The sequence below is a fragment of the Pristiophorus japonicus genome, unplaced genomic scaffold (genome assembly GCF_044704955.1).
Source record: "Pristiophorus japonicus isolate sPriJap1 unplaced genomic scaffold, sPriJap1.hap1 HAP1_SCAFFOLD_58, whole genome shotgun sequence".
Taxonomy (NCBI): Eukaryota; Metazoa; Chordata; class Chondrichthyes; family Pristiophoridae; genus Pristiophorus; species Pristiophorus japonicus.
Window position 1 is genome coordinate 88,196 of NW_027254488.1, and position 24,169 is coordinate 112,364.

At 44.9% G+C, this 24,169-nt stretch overlaps 21 non-coding genes across 21 annotated transcripts; all 21 read right to left on the reverse strand.

The window, feature by feature from the left end:
* Positions 1-243: 243 nt before the first annotated feature.
* Positions 244-325, reverse strand: trnas-gcu (transfer RNA serine (anticodon GCU)). Its single transcript has one exon. It is a non-coding gene; the product is annotated as a tRNA-Ser (tRNA).
* A 245-nt stretch (positions 326-570) lies between these two features.
* trnar-ucg (transfer RNA arginine (anticodon UCG)) lies at positions 571-659 on the reverse strand. Its single transcript is given in 2 exon segments — positions 571-606; positions 623-659. It is a non-coding gene; the product is annotated as a tRNA-Arg (tRNA).
* Positions 660-2,581: 1,922 nt separating this feature from the next.
* Positions 2,582-2,663, reverse strand: trnas-gcu (transfer RNA serine (anticodon GCU)). Its single transcript has one exon. It is a non-coding gene; the product is annotated as a tRNA-Ser (tRNA).
* Positions 2,664-2,908: 245 nt separating this feature from the next.
* On the reverse strand, positions 2,909-2,997 carry trnar-ucg (transfer RNA arginine (anticodon UCG)). The gene is given in 2 exon segments: positions 2,909-2,944; positions 2,961-2,997. It is a non-coding gene; the product is annotated as a tRNA-Arg (tRNA).
* Positions 2,998-4,922: 1,925 nt separating this feature from the next.
* Positions 4,923-5,004, reverse strand: trnas-gcu (transfer RNA serine (anticodon GCU)). Its single transcript has one exon. It is a non-coding gene; the product is annotated as a tRNA-Ser (tRNA).
* A 2,251-nt stretch (positions 5,005-7,255) lies between these two features.
* Positions 7,256-7,337, reverse strand: trnas-gcu (transfer RNA serine (anticodon GCU)). The gene has a single exon. It is a non-coding gene; the product is annotated as a tRNA-Ser (tRNA).
* Positions 7,338-7,582: 245 nt separating this feature from the next.
* Positions 7,583-7,671, reverse strand: trnar-ucg (transfer RNA arginine (anticodon UCG)). The gene is given in 2 exon segments: positions 7,583-7,618; positions 7,635-7,671. It is a non-coding gene; the product is annotated as a tRNA-Arg (tRNA).
* Positions 7,672-9,596: 1,925 nt separating this feature from the next.
* trnas-gcu (transfer RNA serine (anticodon GCU)) lies at positions 9,597-9,678 on the reverse strand. Its single transcript has one exon. It is a non-coding gene; the product is annotated as a tRNA-Ser (tRNA).
* A 245-nt stretch (positions 9,679-9,923) lies between these two features.
* trnar-ucg (transfer RNA arginine (anticodon UCG)) lies at positions 9,924-10,012 on the reverse strand. Its single transcript is given in 2 exon segments — positions 9,924-9,959; positions 9,976-10,012. It is a non-coding gene; the product is annotated as a tRNA-Arg (tRNA).
* A 1,922-nt stretch (positions 10,013-11,934) lies between these two features.
* Positions 11,935-12,016, reverse strand: trnas-gcu (transfer RNA serine (anticodon GCU)). Its single transcript has one exon. It is a non-coding gene; the product is annotated as a tRNA-Ser (tRNA).
* A 245-nt stretch (positions 12,017-12,261) lies between these two features.
* On the reverse strand, positions 12,262-12,350 carry trnar-ucg (transfer RNA arginine (anticodon UCG)). Its single transcript is given in 2 exon segments — positions 12,262-12,297; positions 12,314-12,350. It is a non-coding gene; the product is annotated as a tRNA-Arg (tRNA).
* A 1,926-nt stretch (positions 12,351-14,276) lies between these two features.
* Positions 14,277-14,358, reverse strand: trnas-gcu (transfer RNA serine (anticodon GCU)). Its single transcript has one exon. It is a non-coding gene; the product is annotated as a tRNA-Ser (tRNA).
* A 245-nt stretch (positions 14,359-14,603) lies between these two features.
* trnar-ucg (transfer RNA arginine (anticodon UCG)) lies at positions 14,604-14,692 on the reverse strand. The gene is given in 2 exon segments: positions 14,604-14,639; positions 14,656-14,692. It is a non-coding gene; the product is annotated as a tRNA-Arg (tRNA).
* Positions 14,693-16,617: 1,925 nt separating this feature from the next.
* Positions 16,618-16,699, reverse strand: trnas-gcu (transfer RNA serine (anticodon GCU)). The gene has a single exon. It is a non-coding gene; the product is annotated as a tRNA-Ser (tRNA).
* A 245-nt stretch (positions 16,700-16,944) lies between these two features.
* trnar-ucg (transfer RNA arginine (anticodon UCG)) lies at positions 16,945-17,033 on the reverse strand. The gene is given in 2 exon segments: positions 16,945-16,980; positions 16,997-17,033. It is a non-coding gene; the product is annotated as a tRNA-Arg (tRNA).
* Positions 17,034-18,958: 1,925 nt separating this feature from the next.
* Positions 18,959-19,040, reverse strand: trnas-gcu (transfer RNA serine (anticodon GCU)). The gene has a single exon. It is a non-coding gene; the product is annotated as a tRNA-Ser (tRNA).
* A 245-nt stretch (positions 19,041-19,285) lies between these two features.
* trnar-ucg (transfer RNA arginine (anticodon UCG)) lies at positions 19,286-19,374 on the reverse strand. The gene is given in 2 exon segments: positions 19,286-19,321; positions 19,338-19,374. It is a non-coding gene; the product is annotated as a tRNA-Arg (tRNA).
* Positions 19,375-21,282: 1,908 nt separating this feature from the next.
* On the reverse strand, positions 21,283-21,364 carry trnas-gcu (transfer RNA serine (anticodon GCU)). The gene has a single exon. It is a non-coding gene; the product is annotated as a tRNA-Ser (tRNA).
* A 245-nt stretch (positions 21,365-21,609) lies between these two features.
* Positions 21,610-21,698, reverse strand: trnar-ucg (transfer RNA arginine (anticodon UCG)). Its single transcript is given in 2 exon segments — positions 21,610-21,645; positions 21,662-21,698. It is a non-coding gene; the product is annotated as a tRNA-Arg (tRNA).
* A 1,929-nt stretch (positions 21,699-23,627) lies between these two features.
* trnas-gcu (transfer RNA serine (anticodon GCU)) lies at positions 23,628-23,715 on the reverse strand. The gene has a single exon. It is a non-coding gene; the product is annotated as a tRNA-Ser (tRNA).
* A 239-nt stretch (positions 23,716-23,954) lies between these two features.
* On the reverse strand, positions 23,955-24,043 carry trnar-ucg (transfer RNA arginine (anticodon UCG)). The gene is given in 2 exon segments: positions 23,955-23,990; positions 24,007-24,043. It is a non-coding gene; the product is annotated as a tRNA-Arg (tRNA).
* Positions 24,044-24,169: the final 126 nt, after the last annotated feature.

Sequence of the window (24,169 nt, forward strand, 5' to 3'; positions counted from 1 at the left end):
CAGCTCTCAGATTCTGACGGTGGTGAGAAATGATATTATGGCCCATCGTGCATGTGCTGTCTCTCAGATACCTATCTAATTAGTGCCCCTCGCCATTGTACTGCAACTGTTCTCCTTTTGACGAATATATTATTAATTTGAGACATTACATGAGGAAAGTACAGCATCCCTGTAAGTAAAAGGGGAATTTGGCGATGTGGTGAAATGTGAATGTCAAAAAGTGGTTAAGCTGCAAGTCAACGACGACGAAAATGGGATTCGAAGCCATGCGTGCAGAGCACAATGGATGAGCAGTGCATCGCCTTAACCTCTCGGCCACCTCGTCTCTGCTATAAGACATCGTCAGCCATTCAATCTCCTGCTTTTTGTATCCAAACAGAAATAATGTGCAAGAAAGTCCACTTCACAGCTTGCTCTGCCCGTGCATGCAGATCGACAATGATGAAAACTTGCCATGAGATTTTTAAAACAAACAGCCTTCCTTCACTTCAGGTGAGTGACTGGAAGAGATGGTTGATTTCTCGGCAGAATCACAACAAAGAATATAAAATTTCACGTAGCGAGCTAAGTTGACCGCGGCAGGACTCGAACCTGCAATCTTCCGATAACTTTCCGGTTGTAATCGAAGTCAGACGCCTTATCCATTAGGCCACGCGGCCGCTGCCAGCACCATTCATTGTGTTGTTGTATATATTGCGAGCAAATTCGGGGCAACTGCAATATCAAGGAGTGGATTTAGGAAAAGATGAGCATATTTCGAGTGAATGAACAGATGCACTGCGATCTGGGTGCGCACCGGCGCAGGCAACCCCAATGTAAATTGGAACACTATAGTTTAACAATTCGGTCATTGCAGCTGAAGTCATACTCCTTCTCAAACAATACAGGATGAGCCGTGTTTATGAGAAAATCCGTTTTAAAGGGAAAGATTATGAACCGGAACTGACAACCAGCCCATTTAAACAGACACAGAATGATCCGGGATTGCAAGGACATCCCTTTTACCCAGATGCAGAATGACCCTTGACTGACAGCAGTTCACTTTTAAAAGAATAAAGTGAGATTTCGATCATCCCTGAAGGCAATTGTGCAGTGGGGCTCAGGACCACGCGGCGCAGAGACTGTTATTGAAGCCACAGGTGATAGACATGGAGGGAGGGACGTAAAACCAGCCCAGTCTGAAACACACAAACAAACTAATATTCCTTAACCACCAAAGGCAGGTTTTGAAATTTCAAATTGGAAATCCGGGACAGACAGCACATCCCTTTGAAACAGACACAGAATGATGAGGGTCTGATAGCACACCATTTTAGAGAGACAGAGAATGATCTCGGACAGACAGCAAATCCCCTTAAAAGGGACACGGAAATAGAATGAATAAAAACAGATAAATATTTAAAACTCGGCAGGTCGTGCAGATTTTGTGGAGGAAGAATCTGGTTTCACGTTCTGTCGGATAATAATTCCGATATTTCAGGAAAAAGTTAAAGATTACAGATGTTTTCAACAAAAATAGCGCCTGGAAATACGCAGCGAGAAATGTCAAATGGGAACTTTTGTGATACAGCGGAACGAAGGAGTGATGAAATAATACATGGCACAATGGAGAAAGGCAAAGTGGGTGGTAATCGGGCAATAACGTAACAAAGGATGGGCCAGAGGAAGTGTTAGTGGGAATAGCAGAACCATTACCAGACAATGGGAGCGGTGCTTATCATCCGATACGTTGAACCAAATGTTGAGGCCAGAAGACGAGAACATGCCTACAATATGGGGTATCACCGCGTTTTAATCAGACCAGGCAGCTTTGCCAGCCCGGATTGATTTCCTGTATGCTTTGAATTCGGCAGCCAAGGGACGAATTCAAAAAGCAGCTTCTCTCATCTTTTCAGCTCGAGAGACACAGGACGCACACATGTTCAGGGCAGAGGTGGAGATTGACGCTGAATGTATGCTTATCCCAATTGAGGTGAACTTATCCGTACAGACAGGAAGATATACTGATCAAGTATCGGCCGGAACCAAACAAGGCTTTAGGTTATCCAACGAGTCACAGAGCCGAGTACCTCTGAGATATTTTAACTTTACTCAGTTTGGCGGGATTCACTTTGCTCTGGGATTTGGATGCTAAGGGAACAGCGGCGTAAAATCACACGTTTTAACGTGAAATACGTCTGTTTTCTCACATGTCGAGCGGCTGTTAGAAGCGGAACTTTGAGTAAAACATGGCGGGGTTCGACCGGGATTTGGCCCGTGAGCTCTCGCATTTCAAATGTGATCAATCCGAAGGGAGAATCATAACCGTGGACCAACAAGCCGCCGACAGTGAAAAGCGCAGCTCTCAGATTCTGACGGTGGTGAGAAATGATATTATGGCCCATCGTGCATGTGCTGTCTCTCAGATACCTATCTAATTAGTGCCCCTCGCCATTGTACTGCAACTGTTCTCCTTTTGACGAATATATTATTAATTTGAGACATTACATGAGGAAAGTACTGCATCCCTGTAAGTAAAAGGGGAATTTGGCGATGTGGTGAAATGTGAATGTCAAAAAGTGGTTAAGCTGCAAATCAACGACGACGAAAATGGGATTCGAAGCCATGCGTGCAGAGCACAATGGATGAGCAGTGCATCGCCTTAACCTCTCGGCCACCTCGTCTCTGCTATAAGACATCGTCAGCCATTCAATCTCCTGCTTTTTGTATCCAAACAGAAATAAGGTGCAAGAAAGTCCACTTCACAGCTTGCTCTGCCCGTGCATGCAGATCGACAATGATGAAAACTTGCCATGAGATTCTTAAAGCAAACAGCCTTCCTTCACATCAGGTGAGTGACTGGAAGAGATGGTTGATTTCTCGGCAGAATCACAACAAAGAATATAAAATTTCACGTAGCGAGCTAGGTTGACCGCGGCAGGACTCGAACCTGCAATCTTCCGATAACTTTCCGGTTGTAATCGAAGTCAGACGCCTTATCCATTAGGCCACGCGGCCGCTGCCAGCACCGTTCATTGTGTTGTTGTATATATTGCGAGCAAATTCGGGGCAACTGCAATATCAAGGAGTGGATTTCGGAAAAGATGAGCATATTTCGAGTGAATGAACAGATGCACTGCGATCTGGGTGCATACCGGCGCAGGCAACCTCAATGTAAATTGGAACACTATAGTTTAACAATTCGGTCATTGCAGCTGAAATCATACTCCTTCTCAAACAATACAGGATGAGCCGGGTTTATGAGAAAATCCGTTTCAAAGGGAAAGATTATGAACCGGAACTGACAACCAGCCCATTTAAACAGACACAGAATGATCCGGGATTGCAAGGACATCCCTTTTACCCAGATGCGGAATGACCCTTGACTGACAGCAGTTCACTTTTAAAAGAATAAAGTGAGATTTCGATCATCCCTGAAGGCAATTGTGCAGTGGGGCTCAGGACCACGTGGCGCAGAGACTGTTGTTGAAGCCACAGGTGATAGACATGGAGGGAGGGACGTAAAACCAGCCCAGTCTGAAACACACAAACAAACTAATATTCCTTAACCACCAAAGGCAGGTTTTGAAATTTCAAATTGGAAATCCGGGACAGACAGCACATCCCTTTGAAAAAGACACAGAATGATGAGGGTCTGATAGCACACCATTTTACAGAGACAGAGAATGATCTCGGACAGACAGCAAATCCCCTTAAAAGGGACACGGAAATAGAATGAATAAAAACTGATAAATATGTAAAACTCGGCAGGTCGTGCAGATTTTGTGGAGGAAGAATCCGGTTTCACGTTCTGTCGGATAATAATGCCGATATTTCAGGAAAAAGTTAATGATTACAGATGTTTTCAACAAAAATAGCGCCTGGAAAAAATACGCAGCGAGAAATGTCAAATGGGAACATTTGTGATACAGCGGAACGAAGGAGTGATGAAATAATACATGGCACAATGGAGAAAGGCAAAGTGGGTGGTAATCGGGCAATAACGTAACAAAGGATGGTCCAGAGGAAGTGTTAGTGGGAATAGCAGAACCATTACCAGACAATGGGAGCGGTGCTTATCATCCGATACGTTGAACCAAATGTTGAGGCCTGAAGACGAGAACATGCCTACAATATAGGGTATCATCGCCTTTTAATCAGACCAGGCAGCTTTGCCAGCCCGGATTGATTTCCTGTATGCTTTGAATTCGGCAGCCAAGGGACGAATTCAAAAAGCAGCTTCTCTCATCTTTTCAGCTCTAGAGACACAGGACGCACACATGTTCAGGGCAGAGGTGGAGATTGACGCTGAATGTATGCTTATCCCAATTGAGGTGAACTTATCCGTACAGACAGGAAGATATACTGATCAAGTATCGGCCGGAACCAAACAAGGCTTTAGGTTATCCAACGAGTCACAGAGCCGAGTACCTCTGAGATATTTTAACTTTACTCAGTTTCGCGGGATTCACTTTACTCTGGGATTTGGATGCTAAGGGAACATCGGCGTAAAATCACACGTTTTAACGTGAAATACGTCTGTTTTCTCACATGTCGAGCGGCTGTTAGAAGCGGAACTTTGAGTAAAACATGGCGGGGTTCGTCCGGGATTTGGCCCGTGACCTCTCGCATTTCAAATGTGATCAATCCGAAGGGAGAATCATAACCGTGGACCAACGAGCCGCCGACAGTGAAAAGCGCAGCTCTCAGATTCTGACGGTGGTGAGAAATGATATTATGGCCCATCGTGCATGTGCTGTCTCTCAGATACCTATCTAATTAGTGCCCCTCGCCATTGTACTGCAACTGTTCTCCTTTTGACGAATATATTATTAATTTGAGACATTACATGAGGAAAGTACTGCATCCCTGTAAGTAAAAGGGGAATTTGGCGATGTGGTGAAATGTGAATGTCAAAAAGTGGTTAAGCTGCAAGTCAACGACGACGAGAATGGGATTCGAAGCCTTGCGTGCAGAGCACAATGGATGAGCAGTCCATCGCCTTAACCTCTCGGCCACCTCGTCTCTGCTATAAAACATCGTCAGCCATTCAATCTCCTGCTTTTTGTATCCAAACAGAAATAAGGTGCAAGAAAGTCCACTTCACAGCTTGCTCTGCCCGTGCATGCAGATCGACAATGATGAAAACTTGCCATCAGATTCTTAAAGCAAACAGCCTTCCTTCACTTCAGGTGAGTGACTGGAAGAGATGGTTGATTTCTCGGCAGAATCACAACAAAGAATATAAAATTTCACGTAGCGAGCTAGGTTGACCGCGGCAGGACTCGAACCTGCAATCTTCCGATAACTTTCCGGTTGTAATCGAAGTCAGACGCCTTATCCATTAGGCCACGCGACATGCCAGCACCGTTCATTGTGTTGTATATATTGCGAGCAAATTCGGGGCAACTGCAATATCAAGGAGTGGATTTCGGAAAAGATGAGCATATTTCGAGTGAATGAACAGATGCACTGCGATCTGGGTGCGCACCGGCGCAGGCAACCTCAATGTAAATTGGAACACTATAGTTTAACAATTCGGTCATTGCAGCTGAAATCATACTCCTTCTCAAACAATACAGGATGAGCCGGGTTTATGAGAAAATCCGTTTTCAAGGGAAAGATTATGAACCGGAACTGACAACCAGCCCATTTAAACAGACACAGAATGATCCGGGATTGCAAGGACATCCCTTTTACCCAGATGCAGAATGACCCTTGACTGACAGCAGTTCACTTTTAAAAGAATAAAGTGAGATTTCGATCATCCCTGAAGGCAATTGTGCAGTGGGGCTCAGGACCACGCGGCGCAGAGACTGTTATTGAAGCCACAGGTGATAGACATGGAGGGAGGGACGTAAAACCAGCCCAGTCTGAAACACACAAACAAACTAATATTCCTTAACCACCAAAGGCAGGTTTTGAAATTTCAAATTGGAAATCCGGGACAGACAGCACATCCCTTTGAAACAGACACAGAATGATGAGGGTCTGATAGCACACCATTTTAGAGAGACAGAGAATGATCTCGGACAGACAGCAAATCCCCTTAAAAGGGACACGGAAATAGAATGAATAAAAACAGATAAATATTTAAAACTCGGCAGGTCGTGCAGATTTTGTGGAGGAAGAATCTGGTTTCACGTTCTGTCGGATAATAATTCCGATATTTCAGGAAAAAGTTAAAGATTACAGATGTTTTCAACAAAAATAGCGCCTGGAAATACGCAGCGAGAAATGTCAAATGGGAACTTTTGTGATACAGCGGAACGAAGGAGTGATGAAATAATACATGGCACAATGGAGAAAGGCAAAGTGGGTGGTAATCGGGCAATAACGTAACAAAGGATGGGCCAGAGGAAGTGTTAGTGGGAATAGCAGAACCATTACCAGACAATGGGAGCGGTGCTTATCATCCGATACGTTGAACCAAATGTTGAGGCCAGAAGACGAGAACATGCCTACAATATGGGGTATCACCGCGTTTTAATCAGACCAGGCAGCTTTGCCAGCCCGGATTGATTTCCTGTATGCTTTGAATTCGGCAGCCAAGGGACGAATTCAAAAAGCAGCTTCTCTCATCTTTTCAGCTCTAGAGACACAGGACGCACACATGTTCAGGGCAGAGGTGGAGATTGACGCTGAATGTATGCTTATCCCAATTGAGGTGAACTTATCCGTACAGACAGGAAGATATACTGATCAAGTATCGGCCGGAACCAAACAAGGCTTTAGGTTATCCAACGAGTCACAGAGCCGAGTACCTCTGAGATATTTTAACTTTACTCAGTTTGGCGGGATTCACTTTGCTCTGGGATTTGGATGCTAAGGGAACAGCGGCGTAAAATCACACGTTTTAACGTGAAATACGTCTGTTTTCTCACATGTCGAGCGGCTGTTAGAAGCGGAACTTTGAGTAAAACATGGCGGGGTTCGACCGGGATTTGGCCCGTGAGCTCTCGCATTTCAAATGTGATCAATCCGAAGGGAGAATCATAACCGTGGACCAACGAGCCGCCGACAGTGAAAAGCGCAGCTCTCAGATTCTGACGGTGGTGAGAAATGATATTATGGCCCATCGTGCATGTGCTGTCTCTCAGATACCTATCTAATTAGTGCCCCTCGCCATTGTACTGCAACTGTTCTCCTTTTGACGAATATATTATTAATTTGAGACATTACATGAGGAAAGTACTGCATCCCTGTAAGTAAAAGGGGAATTTGGCGATGTGGTGAAATGTGAATGTCAAAAAGTGGTTAAGCTGCAAATCAACGACGACGAAAATGGGATTCGAAGCCATGCGTGCAGAGCACAATGGATGAGCAGTGCATCGCCTTAACCTCTCGGCCACCTCGTCTCTGCTATAAGACATCGTCAGCCATTCAATCTCCTGCTTTTTGTATCCAAACAGAAATAAGGTGCAAGAAAGTCCACTTCACAGCTTGCTCTGCCCGTGCATGCAGATCGACAATGATGAAAACTTGCCATGAGATTCTTAAAGCAAACAGCCTTCCTTCACATCAGGTGAGTGACTGGAAGAGATGGTTGATTTCTCGGCAGAATCACAACAAAGAATATAAAATTTCACGTAGCGAGCTAGGTTGACCGCGGCAGGACTCGAACCTGCAATCTTCCGATAACTTTCCGGTTGTAATCGAAGTCAGACGCCTTATCCATTAGGCCACGCGGCCGCTGCCAGCACCGTTCATTGTGTTGTTGTATATATTGCGAGCAAATTCGGGGCAACTGCAATATCAAGGAGTGGATTTCGGAAAAGATGAGCATATTTCGAGTGAATGAACAGATGCACTGCGATCTGGGTGCGCACCGGCGCAGGCAACCTCAATGTAAATTGGAACACTATAGTTTAACAATTCGGTCATTGCAGCTGAAATCATACTCCTTCTCAAACAATACAGGATGAGCCGGGTTTATGAGAAAATCCGTTTCAAAGGGAAAGATTATGAACCGGAACTGACAACCAGCCCATTTAAACAGACACAGAATGATCCGGGATTGCAAGGACATCCCTTTTACCCAGATGCGGAATGACCCTTGACTGACAGCAGTTCACTTTTAAAAGAATAAAGTGAGATTTCGATCATCCCTGAAGGCAATTGTGCAGTGGGGCTCAGGACCACGTGGCGCAGAGACTGTTGTTGAAGCCACAGGTGATAGACATGGAGGGAGGGACGTAAAACCAGCCCAGTCTGAAACACACAAACAAACTAATATTCCTTAACCACCAAAGGCAGGTTTTGAAATTTCAAATTGGAAATCCGGGACAGACAGCACATCCCTTTGAAAAAGACACAGAATGATGAGGGTCTGATAGCACACCATTTTACAGAGACAGAGAATGATCTCGGACAGACAGCAAATCCCCTTAAAAGGGACACGGAAATAGAATGAATAAAAACTGATAAATATGTAAAACTCGGCAGGTCGTGCAGATTTTGTGGAGGAAGAATCCGGTTTCACGTTCTGTCGGATAATAATGCCGATATTTCAGGAAAAAGTTAATGATTACAGATGTTTTCAACAAAAATAGCGCCTGGAAAAAATACGCAGCGAGAAATGTCAAATGGGAACATTTGTGATACAGCGGAACGAAGGAGTGATGAAATAATACATGGCACAATGGAGAAAGGCAAAGTGGGTGGTAATCGGGCAATAACGTAACAAAGGATGGTCCAGAGGAAGTGTTAGTGGGAATAGCAGAACCATTACCAGACAATGGGAGCGGTGCTTATCATCCGATACGTTGAACCAAATGTTGAGGCCAGAAGACGAGAACATGCCTACAATATAGGGTATCATCGCCTTTTAATCAGACCAGGCAGCTTTGCCAGCCCGGATTGATTTCCTGTATGCTTTGAATTCGGCAGCCAAGGGACGAATTCAAAAAGCAGCTTCTCTCATCTTTTCAGCTCTAGAGACACAGGACGCACACATGTTCAGGGCAGAGGTGGAGATTGACGCTGAATGTATGCTTATCCCAATTGAGGTGAACTTATCCGTACAGACAGGAAGATATACTGATCAAGTATCGGCCGGAACCAAACAAGGCTTTAGGTTATCCAACGAGTCACAGAGCCGAGTACCTCTGAGATATTTTAACTTTACTCAGTTTCGCGGGATTCACTTTACTCTGGGATTTGGATGCTAAGGGAACATCGGCGTAAAATCACACGTTTTAACGTGAAATACGTCTGTTTTCTCACATGTCGAGCGGCTGTTAGAAGCGGAACTTTGAGTAAAACATGGCGGGGTTCGTCCGGGATTTGGCCCGTGACCTCTCGCATTTCAAATGTGATCAATCCGAAGGGAGAATCATAACCGTGGACCAACGAGCCGCCGACAGTGAAAAGCGCAGCTCTCAGATTCTGACGGTGGTGAGAAATGATATTATGGCCCATCGTGCATGTGCTGTCTCTCAGATACCTATCTAATTAGTGCCCCTCGCCATTGTACTGCAACTGTTCTCCTTTTGACGAATATATTATTAATTTGAGACATTACATGAGGAAAGTACTGCATCCCTGTAAGTAAAAGGGGAATTTGGCGATGTGGTGAAATGTGAATGTCAAAAAGTGGTTAAGCTGCAAGTCAACGACGACGAGAATGGGATTCGAAGCCTTGCGTGCAGAGCACAATGGATGAGCAGTCCATCGCCTTAACCTCTCGGCCACCTCGTCTCTGCTGTAAAACATCGTCAGCCATTCAATCTCCTGCTTTTTGTATCCAAACAGAAATAAGGTGCAAGAACGTCCACTTCACAGCTTGCTCTGCCCGTGCATGCAGATCGACAATGATGAAAACTTGCCATGAGATTCTTAAAGCAAACAGCCTTCCTTCACTTCAGGTGAGTGACTGGAAGAGATGGTTGATTTCTCGGCAGAATCACAACAAAGAATATAAAATTTCACGTAGCGAGCTAGGTTGACCGCGGCAGGACTCGAACCTGCAATCTTCCGATAACTTTCCGGTTGTAATCGAAGTCAGACGCCTTATCCATTAGGCCACGCGGCCGCTGCCAGCACCGTTCATTGTGTTGTATATATTGCGAGCAAATTCGGGGCAACTGCAATATCAAGGAGTGGATTTCGGAAAAGATGAGCATATTTCGAGTGAATGAACAGATGCACTGCGATCTGGGTGCGCACCGGCGCAGGCAACCTCAATGTAAATTGGAACACTATAGTTTAACAATTCGGTCATTGCAGCTGAAATCATACTCCTTCTCAAACAATACAGGATGAGCCGGGTTTATGAGAAAATCCGTTTTAAAGGGAAAGATTATGAACCGGAACTGACAACCAGCCCATTTAAACAGACACAGAATGATCCGGGATTGCAAGGACATCCCTTTTACCCAGATGCAGAATGACCCTTGACTGACAGCAGTTCACTTTTAAAAGAATAAAGTGAGATTTCGATCATCCCTGAAGGCAATTGTGCAGTGGGGCTCAGGACCACGCGGCGCAGAGACTGTTATTGAAGCCACAGGTGATAGACATGGAAGGAGGGACGTAAAACCAGCCCAGTCTGAAACACACAAACAAACTAATATTCCTTAACCACCAAAGGCAGGTTTTGAAATTTCAAATTGGAAATCCGGGACAGACAGCACATCCCTTTGAAACAGACACAGAATGATGAGGGTCTGATAGCACACCATTTTACAGAGACAGAGAATGATCTCGGACAGACAGCAAATCCCCTTAAAAGGGACACGGAAATAGAATGAATAAAAACTGATAAATATGTAAAACTCGGCAGGTCGTGCAGATTTTGTGGAGGAAGAATCCGGTTTCACGTTCTGTCGGATAATAATGCCGATATTTCAGGAAAAAGTTAAAGATTACAGATGTTTTCAACAAAAATAGCGCCTGGAAAAAATACGCAGCGAGAAATGTCAAATGGTAACATTTGTGATACAGCGGAACGAAGGTGTGATTAAATAATACATGGCACAATGGAGAAAGGCAAAGTGGGTGGTAATCGGGCAATAACGTAACAAAGGATGGTCCAGAGGAAGTGTTAGTGGGAATAGCAGAACCATTACCAGACAATGGGAGCGGTGCTTATCATCCGATACGTTGAACCAAATGTTGAGGCCAGAAGACGAGAACATGCCTACAATATAGGGTATCATCGCCTTTTAATCAGACCAGGCAGCTTTGCCAGCCCGGATTGATTTCCTGTATGCTTTGAATTCGGCAGCCAAGGGACGAATTCAAAAAGCAGCTTCTCTCATCTTTTCAGCTCTAGAGACACAGGACGCACACATGTTCAGGGCAGAGGTGGAGATTGACGCTGAATGTATGCTTATCCCAATTGAGGTGAACTTATCCGTACAGACAGGAAGATATACTGATCAAGTATCGGCCGGAACCAAACAAGGTTTTAGGTTATCCAACGAGTCACAGAGCCGAGTACCTCTGAGATATTTTAACTTTACTCAGTTTCGCGGGATTCACTTTACTCTGGGATTTGGATGCTAAGGGAACATCGGCGTAAAATCACACGTTTTAACGTGAAATAGGTCTGCTTTCTCACATGTCGAGCGGCTGTTAGAAGCGGAACTTTGAGTAAAACATGGCGGGGTTCGTCCGGGATTTGGCCCGTGACCTCTCGCATTTCAAATGTGATCAATCCGAAGGGAGAATCATAACCGTGGACCAACGAGCCGCCGACAGTGAAAAGCGCAGCTCTCAGATTCTGACGGTGGTGAGAAATGATATTATGGCCCATCGTGCATGTGCTGTCTCTCAGATACCTATCTAATTAGTGCCCCTCGCCATTGTACTGCAACTGTTCTCCTTTTGACGAATATATTATTAATTTGAGACATTACATGAGGAAAGTACTGCATCCCTGTAAGTAAAAGGGGAATTTGGCGATGTGGTGAAATCTGAATGTCAAAAAGTGGTTAAGCTGCAAGTCAACGACGACGAGAATGGGATTCGAAGCCTTGCGTGCAGAGCACAATGGATGAGCAGTCCATCGCCTTAACCTCTCGGCCACCTCGTCTCTGCAAAAAGACATCGTCAGCCATTCAATCTCCTGCTTTTTGTATCCAAACAGAAATAAGGTGCAAAAAAGTCCACTTCACAGCTTGCTCTGCCCGTGCATGCATATCGACAATGATGAAAACTTGCAATGAGATTCTTTGAGCAAACAGCCTTCCTTCACTTCAGGTGAGTGACTGGAAGAGATGGTTGGTTTTTCGGCAGAATCACAACAAATAATATAAAATTTCACGTAGCGAGCTAAGTTGACCGCGGCAGGACTCGAACCTGCAATCTTCTGATAACTTTCCGGTTGTAATCGAAGTCAGACGCCTTATCCATTAGGCCACGCGGCCGCTGCCAGCACCATTCATTGTGTTGTTGTATATATTGCGAGCAAATTCGGGGCAACTGCAATATCAAGGAGTGGATTTAGGAAAAGATGAGCATATTTCGAGTGAATGAACAGATGCACTGCGATCTGGGTGCGCACCGGCGCAGGCAACCCCAATGTAAATTGGAACACTATAGTTTAACAATTCGGTCATTGCAGCTGAAATCATACTCCTTCTCAAACAATACAGGATGACCCGGGTTTCTGAGAAAATCCGTTTTAAAGGGAAAGATTATGAAAAGGAACTGACAACCAGCCCTTTTAAACAGCCACAGAATGATCCGGGATTGCACGGACATCACTTTTACCCAGATGCAGAATCACCCTTGACTGACAGCAGTTCCCTTTTAAAAGAATAAAGTGAGATTTCGATCATCCCTGAAGGCAATTGTGCAGTGGGGCTCAGGACCACGCGGCGCAGAGACTGTTATTGAAGCCACAGGTGATAGACAAGGAGGGAGGGAGGGACGTAAAACCAGCCCTGTCTGAAACACACAAACAAACTAATATTCCTTAACCTCCAAAGGCAGGTTTTGAAATTTCAAATTAGAAATCCGGGACAGACAGCACATCCCTTTGAAACAGACACAGAATGATGAGGGTCTGATAGCACACCATTTTAGAGAGACAGAGAATGATCTCGGACAGACAGCAAATCCCCTTAAAAGGGACACGGAAATAGAATGAATAAAAACAGATAAATATTTAAAACTCGGCAGGTCGTGCAGATTTTGTGGAGGAAGAATCTGGTTTCACGTTCTGTCGGATAATAATTCCGATATTTCAGGAAAAAGTTAAAGATTACAGATGTTTTCAACAAAAATAGCGCCTGGAAATACGCAGCGAGAAATGTCAAATGGGAACTTTTGTGATACAGCGGAACGAAGGAGTGATGAAATAATACATGGCACAATGGAGAAAGGCAAAGTGGGTGGTAATCGGGCAATAACGTAACAAAGGATGGGCCAGAGGAAGTGTTAGTGGGAATAGCAGAACCATTACCAGACAATGGGAGCGGTGCTTATCATCCGATACGTTGAACCAAATGTTGAGGCCAGAAGACGAGAACATGCCTACAATATGGGGTATCACCGCGTTTTAATCAGACCAGGCAGCTTTGCCAGCCCGGATTGATTTCCTGTATGCTTTGAATTCGGCAGCCAAGGGACGAATTCAAAAAGCAGCTTCTCTCATCTTTTCAGCTCGAGAGACACAGGACGCACACATGTTCAGGGCAGAGGTGGAGATTGACGCTGAATGTATGCTTATCCCAATTGAGGTGAACTTATCCGTACAGACAGGAAGATATACTGATCAAGTATCGGCCGGAACCAAACAAGGCTTTAGGTTATCCAACGAGTCACAGAGCCGAGTACCTCTGAGATATTTTAACTTTACTCAGTTTGGCGGGATTCACTTTGCTCTGGGATTTGGATGCTAAGGGAACAGCGGCGTAAAATCACACGTTTTAACGTGAAATACGTCTGTTTTCTCACATGTCGAGCGGCTGTTAGAAGCGGAACTTTGAGTAAAACATGGCGGGGTTCGACCGGGATTTGGCCCGTGAGCTCTCGCATTTCAAATGTGATCAATCCGAAGGGAGAATCATAACCGTGGACCAACGAGCCGCCGACAGTGAAAAGCGCAGCTCTCAGATTCTGACGGTGGTGAGAAATGATATTATGGCCCATCGTGCATGTGCTGTCTCTCAGATACCTATCTAATTAGTGCCCCTCGCCATTGTACTGCAACTGTTCTCCTTTTGACGAATATATTATTAATTTGAGACATTACATGAGGAAAGTACTGCATCCCTGTAAGTAAAAGGGGAATTTGGCGATGTGGTGAAATGTGAATGTCAAAAAGTGGTTAAGCTGCAAATCAACGACGACGAAAATGGGATTCGAAGCCATGCGTGCAGAGCACAATGGATGAGCAGTGCATCGCCTTAACCTCTCGGCCACCTCGTCTCTGCTATAAGACATCGTCAGCCATTCAATCTCCTGCTTTTTGTATCCAAACAGAAATAAGGTGCAAGAAAGTCCACTTCACAGCTTGCTCTGCCCGTGCATGCAGATCGACAATGATGAAAACTTGCCATGAGATTCTTAAAGCAAACAGCCTTCCTTCACATCAGGTGAGTGACTGGAAGAGATGGTTGATTTCTCGGCAGAATCACAACAAAGAATATAAAATTTCACGTAGCGAGCTAGGTTGACCGCGGCAGGACTCGAACCTGCAATCTTCCGATAACTTTCCGGTTGTAATCGAAGTCAGACGCCTTATCCATTAGGCCACGCGGCCGCTGCCAGCACCGTTCATTGTGTTGTTGTATATATTGCGAGCAAATTCGGGGCAACTGCAATATCAAGGAGTGGATTTCGGAAAAGATGAGCATATTTCGAGTGAATGAACAGATGCACTGCGATCTGGGTGCGCACCGGCGCAGGCAACCTCAATGTAAATTGGAACACTATAGTTTAACAATTCGGTCATTGCAGCTGAAATCATACTCCTTCTCAAACAATACAGGATGAGCCGGGTTTATGAGAAAATCCGTTTCAAAGGGAAAGATTATGAACCGGAACTGACAACCAGCCCATTTAAACAGACACAGAATGATCCGGGATTGCAAGGACATCCCTTTTACCCAGATGCGGAATGACCCTTGACTGACAGCAGTTCACTTTTAAAAGAATAAAGTGAGATTTCGATCATCCCTGAAGGCAATTGTGCAGTGGGGCTCAGGACCACGTGGCGCAGAGACTGTTGTTGAAGCCACAGGTGATAGACATGGAGGGAGGGACGTAAAACCAGCCCAGTCTGAAACACACAAACAAACTAATATTCCTTAACCACCAAAGGCAGGTTTTGAAATTTCAAATTGGAAATCCGGGACAGACAGCACATCCCTTTGAAAAAGACACAGAATGATGAGGGTCTGATAGCACACCATTTTACAGAGACAGAGAATGATCTCGGACAGACAGCAAATCCCCTTAAAAGGGACACGGAAATAGAATGAATAAAAACTGATAAATATGTAAAACTCGGCAGGTCGTGCAGATTTTGTGGAGGAAGAATCCGGTTTCACGTTCTGTCGGATAATAATGCCGATATTTCAGGAAAAAGTTAATGATTACAGATGTTTTCAACAAAAATAGCGCCTGGAAAAAATACGCAGCGAGAAATGTCAAATGGGAACATTTGTGATACAGCGGAACGAAGGAGTGATGAAATAATACATGGCACAATGGAGAAAGGCAAAGTGGGTGGTAATCGGGCAATAACGTAACAAAGGATGGTCCAGAGGAAGTGTTAGTGGGAATAGCAGAACCATTACCAGACAATGGGAGCGGTGCTTATCATCCGATACGTTGAACCAAATGTTGAGGCCAGAAGACGAGAACATGCCTACAATATAGGGTATCATCGCCTTTTAATCAGACCAGGCAGCTTTGCCAGCCCGGATTGATTTCCTGTATGCTTTGAATTCGGCAGCCAAGGGACGAATTCAAAAAGCAGCTTCTCTCATCTTTTCAGCTCTAGAGACACAGGACGCACACATGTTCAGGGCAGAGGTGGAGATTGACGCTGAATGTATGCTTATCCCAATTGAGGTGAACTTATCCGTACAGACAGGAAGATATACTGATCAAGTATCGGCCGGAACCAAACAAGGCTTTAGGTTATCCAACGAGTCACAGAGCCGAGTACCTCTGAGATATTTTAACTTTACTCAGTTTCGCGGGATTCACTTTACTCTGGGATTTGGATGCTAAGGGAACATCGGCGTAAAATCACACGTTTTAACGTGAAATACGTCTGTTTTCTCACATGTCGAGCGGCTGTTAGAAGCGGAACTTTGAGTAAAACATGGCGGGGTTCGTCCGGGATTTGGCCCGTGACCTCTCGCATTTCAAATGTGATCAATCCGAAGGGAGAATCATAACCGTGGACCAACGAGCCGCCGACAGTGAAAAGCGCAGCTCTCAGATTCTGACGGTGGTGAGAAATGATATTATGGCCCATCGTGCATGTGCTGTCTCTCAGATACCTATCTAATTAGTGCCCCTCGCCATTGTACTGCAACTGTTCTCCTTTTGACGAATATATTATTAATTTGAGACATTACATGAGGAAAGTACTGCATCCCTGTAAGTAAAAGGGGAATTTGGCGATGTGGTGAAATGTGAATGTCAAAAAGTGGTTAAGCTGCAAGTCAACGACGACGAGAATGGGATTCGAAGCCTTGCGTGCAGAGCACAATGGATTAGCAGTCCATCGCCTTAACCTCTCGGCCACCTCGTCTCTGCTATAAAACATCGTCAGCCATTCAATCTCCTGCTTTTTGTATCCAAACAGAAATAAGGTGCAAGAAAGTCCACTTCACAGCTTGCTCTGCCCGTGCATGCAGATCGACAATGATGAAAACTTGCCATGAGATTCTTAAAGCAAACAGCCTTCCTTCACTTCAGGTGAGTGACTGGAAGAGATGGTTGATTTCTCGGCAGAATCACAACAAAGAATATAAAATTTCACGTAGCGAGCTAGGTTGACCGCGGCAGGACTCGAACCTGCAATCTTCCGATAACTTTCCGGTTGTAATCGAAGTCAGACGCCTTATCCATTAGGCCACGCGGCCGCTGCCAGCACCGTTCATTGTGTTGTTGTATATATTGCGAGCAAATTCGGGGCAACTGCAATATCAAGGAGTGGATTTCGGAAAAGATGAGCATATTTCGAGTGAATGAACAGATGCACTGCGATCTGGGTGCGCACCGGCGCAGGCAACCTCAATGTAAATTGGAACACTATAGTTTAACAATTCGGTCATTGCAGCTGAAATCATACTCCTTCTCAAACAATACAGGATGAGCCGGGTTTATGAGAAAATCCGTTTCAAAGGGAAAGATTATGAACCGGAACTGACAACCAGCCCATTTAAACAGACACAGAATGATCCGGGATTGCAAGGACATCCCTTTTACCCAGATGCGGAATGACCCTTGACTGACAGCAGTTCACTTTTAAAAGAATAAAGTGAGATTTCGATCATCCCTGAAGGCAATTGTGCAGTGGGGCTCAGGACCACGTGGCGCAGAGACTGTTGTTGAAGCCACAGGTGATAGACATGGAGGGAGGGACGTAAAACCAGCCCAGTCTGAAACACACAAACAAACTAATATTCCTTAACCACCAAAGGCAGGTTTTGAAATTTCAAATTGGAAATCCGGGACAGACAGCACATCCCTTTGAAACAGAAACAGAATGATGAGGGTCTGATAGCACACCATTTTACAGAGACAGAGAATGATCTCGGACAGACAGCAAATCCCCTTAAAAGGGACACGGAAATAGAATGAATAAAAACTGATAAATATGTAAAACTCGGCAGGTCGTGCAGATTTTGTGGAGGAAGAATCCGGTTTCACGTTCTGTCGGATAATAATGCCGATATTTCAGGAAAAAGTTAATGATTACAGATGTTTTCAACAAAAATAGCGCCTGGAAAAAATACGCAGCGAGAAATGTCAAATGGGAACATTTGTGATACAGCGGAACGAAGGAGTGATTAAATAATACATGGCACAATGGAGAAAGGCAAAGTGGGTGGTAATCGGGCAATAACGTAACAAAGGATGGTCCAGAGGAAGGGTTAGTGGGAATAGCAGAACCATTACCAGACAATGGGAGCGGTGCTTATCATCCGATACGTTGAACCAAATGTTGAGGCCAGAAGACGAGAACATGCCTACAATATAGGGTATCATCGCCTTTTAATCAGACCAGGCAGCTTTGCCAGCCCGGATTGATTTCCTGTATGCTTTGAATTCGGCAGCCAAGGGACGAATTCAAAAAGCAGCTTCTCTCATCTTTTCAGCTCTAGAGACACAGGACGCACACATGTTCAGGGCAGAGGTGGAGATTGACGCTGAATGTATGCTTATCCCAATTGAGGTGAACTTATCCGTACAGACAGGAAGATATACTGATCAAGTATCGGCCGGAACCAAACAAGGCTTTAGGTTATCCAACGAGTCACAGAGCCGAGTACCTCTGAGATATTTTAACTTTACTCAGTTTCGCGGGATTCACTTTACTCTGGGATTTGGATGCTAAGGGAACATCGGCGTAAAATCACACGTTTTAACGTGAAATACGTCTGTTTTCTCACATGTCGAGCGGCTGTTAGAAGCGGAACTTTGAGTAAAACATGGCGGGGTTCGTCCGGGATTTGGCCCGTGACCTCTCGCATTTCAAATGTGATCAATCCGAAGGGAGAATCATAACCGTGGACCAACGAGCCGCCGACAGTGAAAAGCGCAGCTCTCAGATTCTGACGGTGGTGAGAAATGATATTATGGCCCATCGTGCATGTGCTGTCTCTCAGATACCTATCTAATTAGTGCCCCTCGCCATTGTACTGCAACTGTTCTCCTTTTGACGAATATATTATTAATTTGAGACATTACATGAGGAAAGTACTGCATCCCTGTAAGTAAAAGGGGAATTTGGCGATGTGGTGAAATGTGAATGTCAAAAAGTGGTTAAGCTGCAAGTCAACGACGACGAGAATGGGATTCGAAGCCTTGCGTGCAGAGCACAATGGATGAGCAGTCCATCGCCTTAACCTCTCGGCCACCTCGTCTCTGCTATAAGACATCGTCAGCCATTCAATCTCCTGCTTTTTGTATCAAAACAGAAATAAGGTGCAAAAAAGTCCACTTCACAGCTTGCTCTGCCCGTGCATGCATATCGACAATGATGAAAACTTGCAATGAGATTCTTTGAGCAAACAGCCTTCCTTCACTTCAGGTGAGTGACTGGAAGAGATGGTTGGTTTCTCGGCAGAATCACAACAAATAATATAAAATTTCACGAAGCGAGCTAAGTTGACCGCGGCAGGACTCGAACCTGCAATCTTCTGATAACTTTCCGGTTGTAATCGAAGTCAGACGCCTTATCCATTAGGCCACGCGGCCGCTGCCAGCACCATTCATTGGGTTGTTGTATATATTACGAGCAAATTCGGGGCAACTGCAATATCAAGGAGTGGATTTAGGAAAAGATGAGCATATTTCGAGTGAATGAACAGATGCAATGCGATCTGGGTGCGCACCGGCGCAGGCAACTCCAATGTAAATTGGAACACTATAGTTTAACAATTCGGTCATTGCAGCTGAAATCATACTCCTTCTCAAACAATACAGGATGACCCGGGTTTCTGAGAAAATCCGTTTTAAAGGGAAAGATTATGAAAAGGAACTGACAACCAGCCCTTTTAAACAGCCACAGAATGATCCGGGATTGCACGGACATCCCTTTTACCCAGATGCAGAATCACCCTTGACTGACAGCAGTTCCCTTTTAAAAGAATAAAGTGAGATTTCGATCATCCCTGAAGGCAATTGTGCAGTGGGGCTCAGGACCACGCGGCGCAGAGACTGTTATTGAAGCCACAGGTGATAGACAAGGAGGGAGGGAGGGACGTAAAACCAGCCCAGTCTGAAACACACAAACAAACTAATATTCCTTAACCTCCAAAGGCAGGTTTTGAAATTTCAAATTAGAAATCCGGGACAGACAGCACATCCCTTTGAAACAGACACAGAATGATGAGGGTCTGATAGCACACCATTTTACAGAGACAGAGAATGATCTCGGACAGACAGCAAATCCCCTTAAAAGGGACACGGAAATAGAATGAATAAAAACAGATAAATATTTAAAACTCGGCAGGTCGTGCAGATTTTGTGGAGGAAGAATCTGGTTTCACGTTCTGTCGGATAATAATTCCGATATTTCAGGAAAAAGTTAAAGATTACAGATGTTTTCAACAAAAATAGCGCCTGGAAATACGCAGCGAGAAATGTCAAATGGGAACTTTTGTGATACAGCGGAACGAAGGAGTGATGAAATAATACATGGCACAATGGAGAAAGGCAAAGTGGGTGGTAATCGGGCAATAACGTAACAAAGGATGGTCCAGAGGACGTGTTAGTGGGAATAGCAGAACCATTACCAGACAATGGGAGCGGTGCTTATCATCCGATACGTTGAACCAAATGTTGAGGCCAGGAGACGAGAACATGCCTACAATATAGGGTATCACCGCCTTTTAATCAGACCAGGCAGCTTTGCCAGCCCGGATTGATTTCCTGTATGCTTTGAATTCGGCAGCCAAGGGACGAATTCAAAAAGCAGCTTCTCTCATCTTTTCAGCTCTAGAGACACAGGACGCACACATGTTCAGGGCAGAGGTGGAGATTGACGCTGAATGTATGCTTATCCCAATTGAGGTGAACTTATCCGTACAGACAGGAAGATATACTGATCAAGTATCGGCCGGAACCAAACAAGGCTTTAGGTTATCCAACGAGTCACAGAGCCGAGTACCTCTGAGATATTTTAACTTTACTCAGTTTGGCGGGATTCACTTTGCTCTGGGATTTGGATGCTAAGGGAACATCGGCGTAAAATCACACGTTTTAACATGAAATACGTCTGTTTTCTCACATGTCGAGCGGCTGTTAGAAGCGGAACTTTGAGTAAAACATGGCGGGGTTCGTCCGGGATTTGGCCCGTGACCTCTCGCATTTCAAATGTGATCAATCCGAGGACCAACGAGCCGCCCACAGTGAAAAGCGCAGCTCTCAGATTCTGACGGTGGTGAGAAATGATATTATGGCCCATCGTTCATGTGCTGTCTCTCAGATACCTATCTAATTAGTGCCCCTCGCCATTGTACTGCAACTGTTCTCCTTTTGACGAATATATTATTAATTTGAGACGTGACATGAGGAAAGTACAGCATCCCTGAAAGCAAAAGGGGAATTTGGCGATGAGGTTAAATGTGAATGTCAAAAAGTGGTTAAGCTGCAAGCCAACGACGACGAGAATGGGACTCGAACCCATGCGTGCAGAGCACCATGGATTAGCAGTCCATCGCCTTAACCTCTCAGCCACCTCGTCTCTGCTATAAGACATCGTCAGCCATTCAATCTCCTGCTTTTTGTATCCAAACAGAAATAATGTGCAAGAAAGTCCACTTCACAGCTTGCTCTGCCCGTGCATGCATATCGACAATGATGAAAACTTGCAATGAGATTCTTTGAGCAAACAGCCTTCCTTCACTTCAGGTGAGTGACTGGAAGAGATGGTTGGTTTCTCGGCAGAATCACAACAAATAATATAAAATTTCACGTAGCGAGCTAAGGTGACAGCGGCAGGACTCGAACCTGCAATCTTCTGATAACTTTGCGATTGTAATCGAAGTCAGACGCTTTATCCATTAGGCCACGCGGCCGCTGCCAGCACCATTCATTGTGTTGTTGTATATATTGCGAGCAAATTCGGGGCAACTGCAATATCAAGGAGTGGATTTAGGAAAAGATGAGCATATTTCCAGTGAATGAACAGATGCACTGCGATCTGGGTGCGCACCGGCGCAGGCAACCCCAATATAAATTGGAACACTATAGTTTAACAATTCGGTCATTGCAGCTGAAATCATACTCCTTCTCAAACAATACAGGATGACCCGGGTTTCTGAGAAAATCCGTTTTAAAGGGAAAGATTATGAAAAGGAACTGACAACCAGCCCTTTTAAACAGACACAGAATGATCCGGGATTGCACGGACATCCCTTTTACCCAGATGCAGAATCACCCTTGACTGACAGCAGTTCCCTTTTAAAAGAATAAAGTGAGATTTCGATCATCCCTGAAGGCAATTGTGCAGTGGGGCTCAGGACCACGCGGCGCAGAGACTGTTATTGAAGCCATAGGTGATAGACAAGGAGGGAGGGAGGGACGTAAAACCAGCCCAGTCTGAAACACACAAACAAACTAATATTCCTTAACCTCCAAAGGCAGGTTTTGAAATTTCAAATTGGAAATCCGGGACAGACAGCACATCCCTTTGAAACAGACACAGAATGATGAGGGTCTGATAGCACACCATTTTACAGAGACAGAGAATGATCTCAGACAGACAGCAAATCCCCTTAAAAGGGACACGGAAATAGAATGAATAAAAACAGATAAATTTTTAAAACTCGGCAGGTCGTGCAGATTTTGTGGAGGAAGAATCCGGTTTCACGTTCTGTCGGATAATAATTCCGATATTTCAGGAAAAAGTTAAAGATTACAGATGTTTTCAACAAAAATAGCGCCTGGAAAAAATACGCAGCGAGAAATGTCAAATGGGAACTTTTGTGATACAGCGGAACGAAGGAGTGATGAAATAATACATGGCACAATGGAGAAAGGCAAAGTGGGTGGTAATAGGGCAATAACGTAACAAAGGATGGGCCAGAGGAAGTGTTAGTGGGAATAGCAGAACCATTACCAGACAATGGGAGCGGTGCTTATCATCCGATACGTTGAACCTAATGTTGAGGCCAGAAGACGAGAACATCCCTACAATATAGGGTATCACCGCCTTTTAATCAGACCAGGCAGCTTTGCCAGCCCGGATTGATTTCCTGTATGCTTTGAATTCGGCAGCAAAGGGACGAATTCAAAAAGCAGCTTCTCTCATCTTTTCAGCTCGAGAGACACAGGACGCACACATGTTCAGGGCAGAGGTGGAGATTGACGCTGAATGTACGCTTATCCCAATTGAGGTGAACTTATCCGTACAGACAGGAAGATATACTGATCAAGTATCGGCCGGAACCAAACAAGGCTTTAGGTTATCCAACGAGTCACAGAGCCGAGTACCTCTGAGATATTTTAACTTTACTCAGTTTGGCGGGATTCACTTTGCTCTGGGATTTGGATGCTAAGGGAACATCGGCGTAAAATCACACGTTTTCACGTGAAATACGTCTGTTTTCTCACATGTCGAGCGGCTGTTAGAAGCGGAACTTTGAGTAAAACATGGCGGGGTTCGTCCGGGATTTGGCCCGTGACCTCTCGCATTTCAAATGTGATCAATCCGAAGGGAGAATCATAACCGTGGACCAACGAGCCGCCGACAGTGAAAAGCGCAGCTCTCAGATTCTGACGGTGGTGAGAAATGATATTGTGGCCCATCGTTCATGTGCTGTCTCTCAGATACCTATCTAAGTAGTGCCCCTCGCCATTGTACTGCAACTGTTCTCCTTTTGACGAATATATTATTAATTTGAGACGTGACATGAGGAAAGTACAGCATCCCTGTAAGTAAAAGGGGAATTTGGCGATGAGGTTAAATGTGAATGTCATAAAGTGGTTAAGCTGCAACCCAACGACGACGAGAATGGGACTCGAACCCATGCGTGCAGAGCACAATGGATGAGCAGTCCATCGCCTTAACCTCTTGGCCACTTCGTTCCCGCTATAAGACATCGTCAGCCATTCAATCTCCTGCTTTTTGTATCCAAACAGAAATAAGGTGCAAAAAAGTCCACTTCACAGCTTGCTCTGCCCGTGCATGCATATCGACAATGATGAAAACTTGCAATGAGATTCTTTGAGCAAACAGCCTTCCATCACTTCAGGTGAGTGACTGGAAGAGATGGTTGGTTTCTCGGCAGAATCACAACAAAGAATATAAAATTTTACGTCGCGAGCTAAGTTGACCGCGGCAGGACTCGAACCTGCAATCTTCTGATAACTTTCCGGTTGTAATCGAAGTCAGACGCCTTATCCATTAGGCCACGCGGCCGCTGCCAGCACCATTCATTGTGTTGTTGTATATATTGCGAGCAAATTCTGGGCAACTGCAATATCAAGGAGTGGATTTAGGAAAAGATGAGCATATTTCGAGTGAATGAACAGATGCACTGCGATC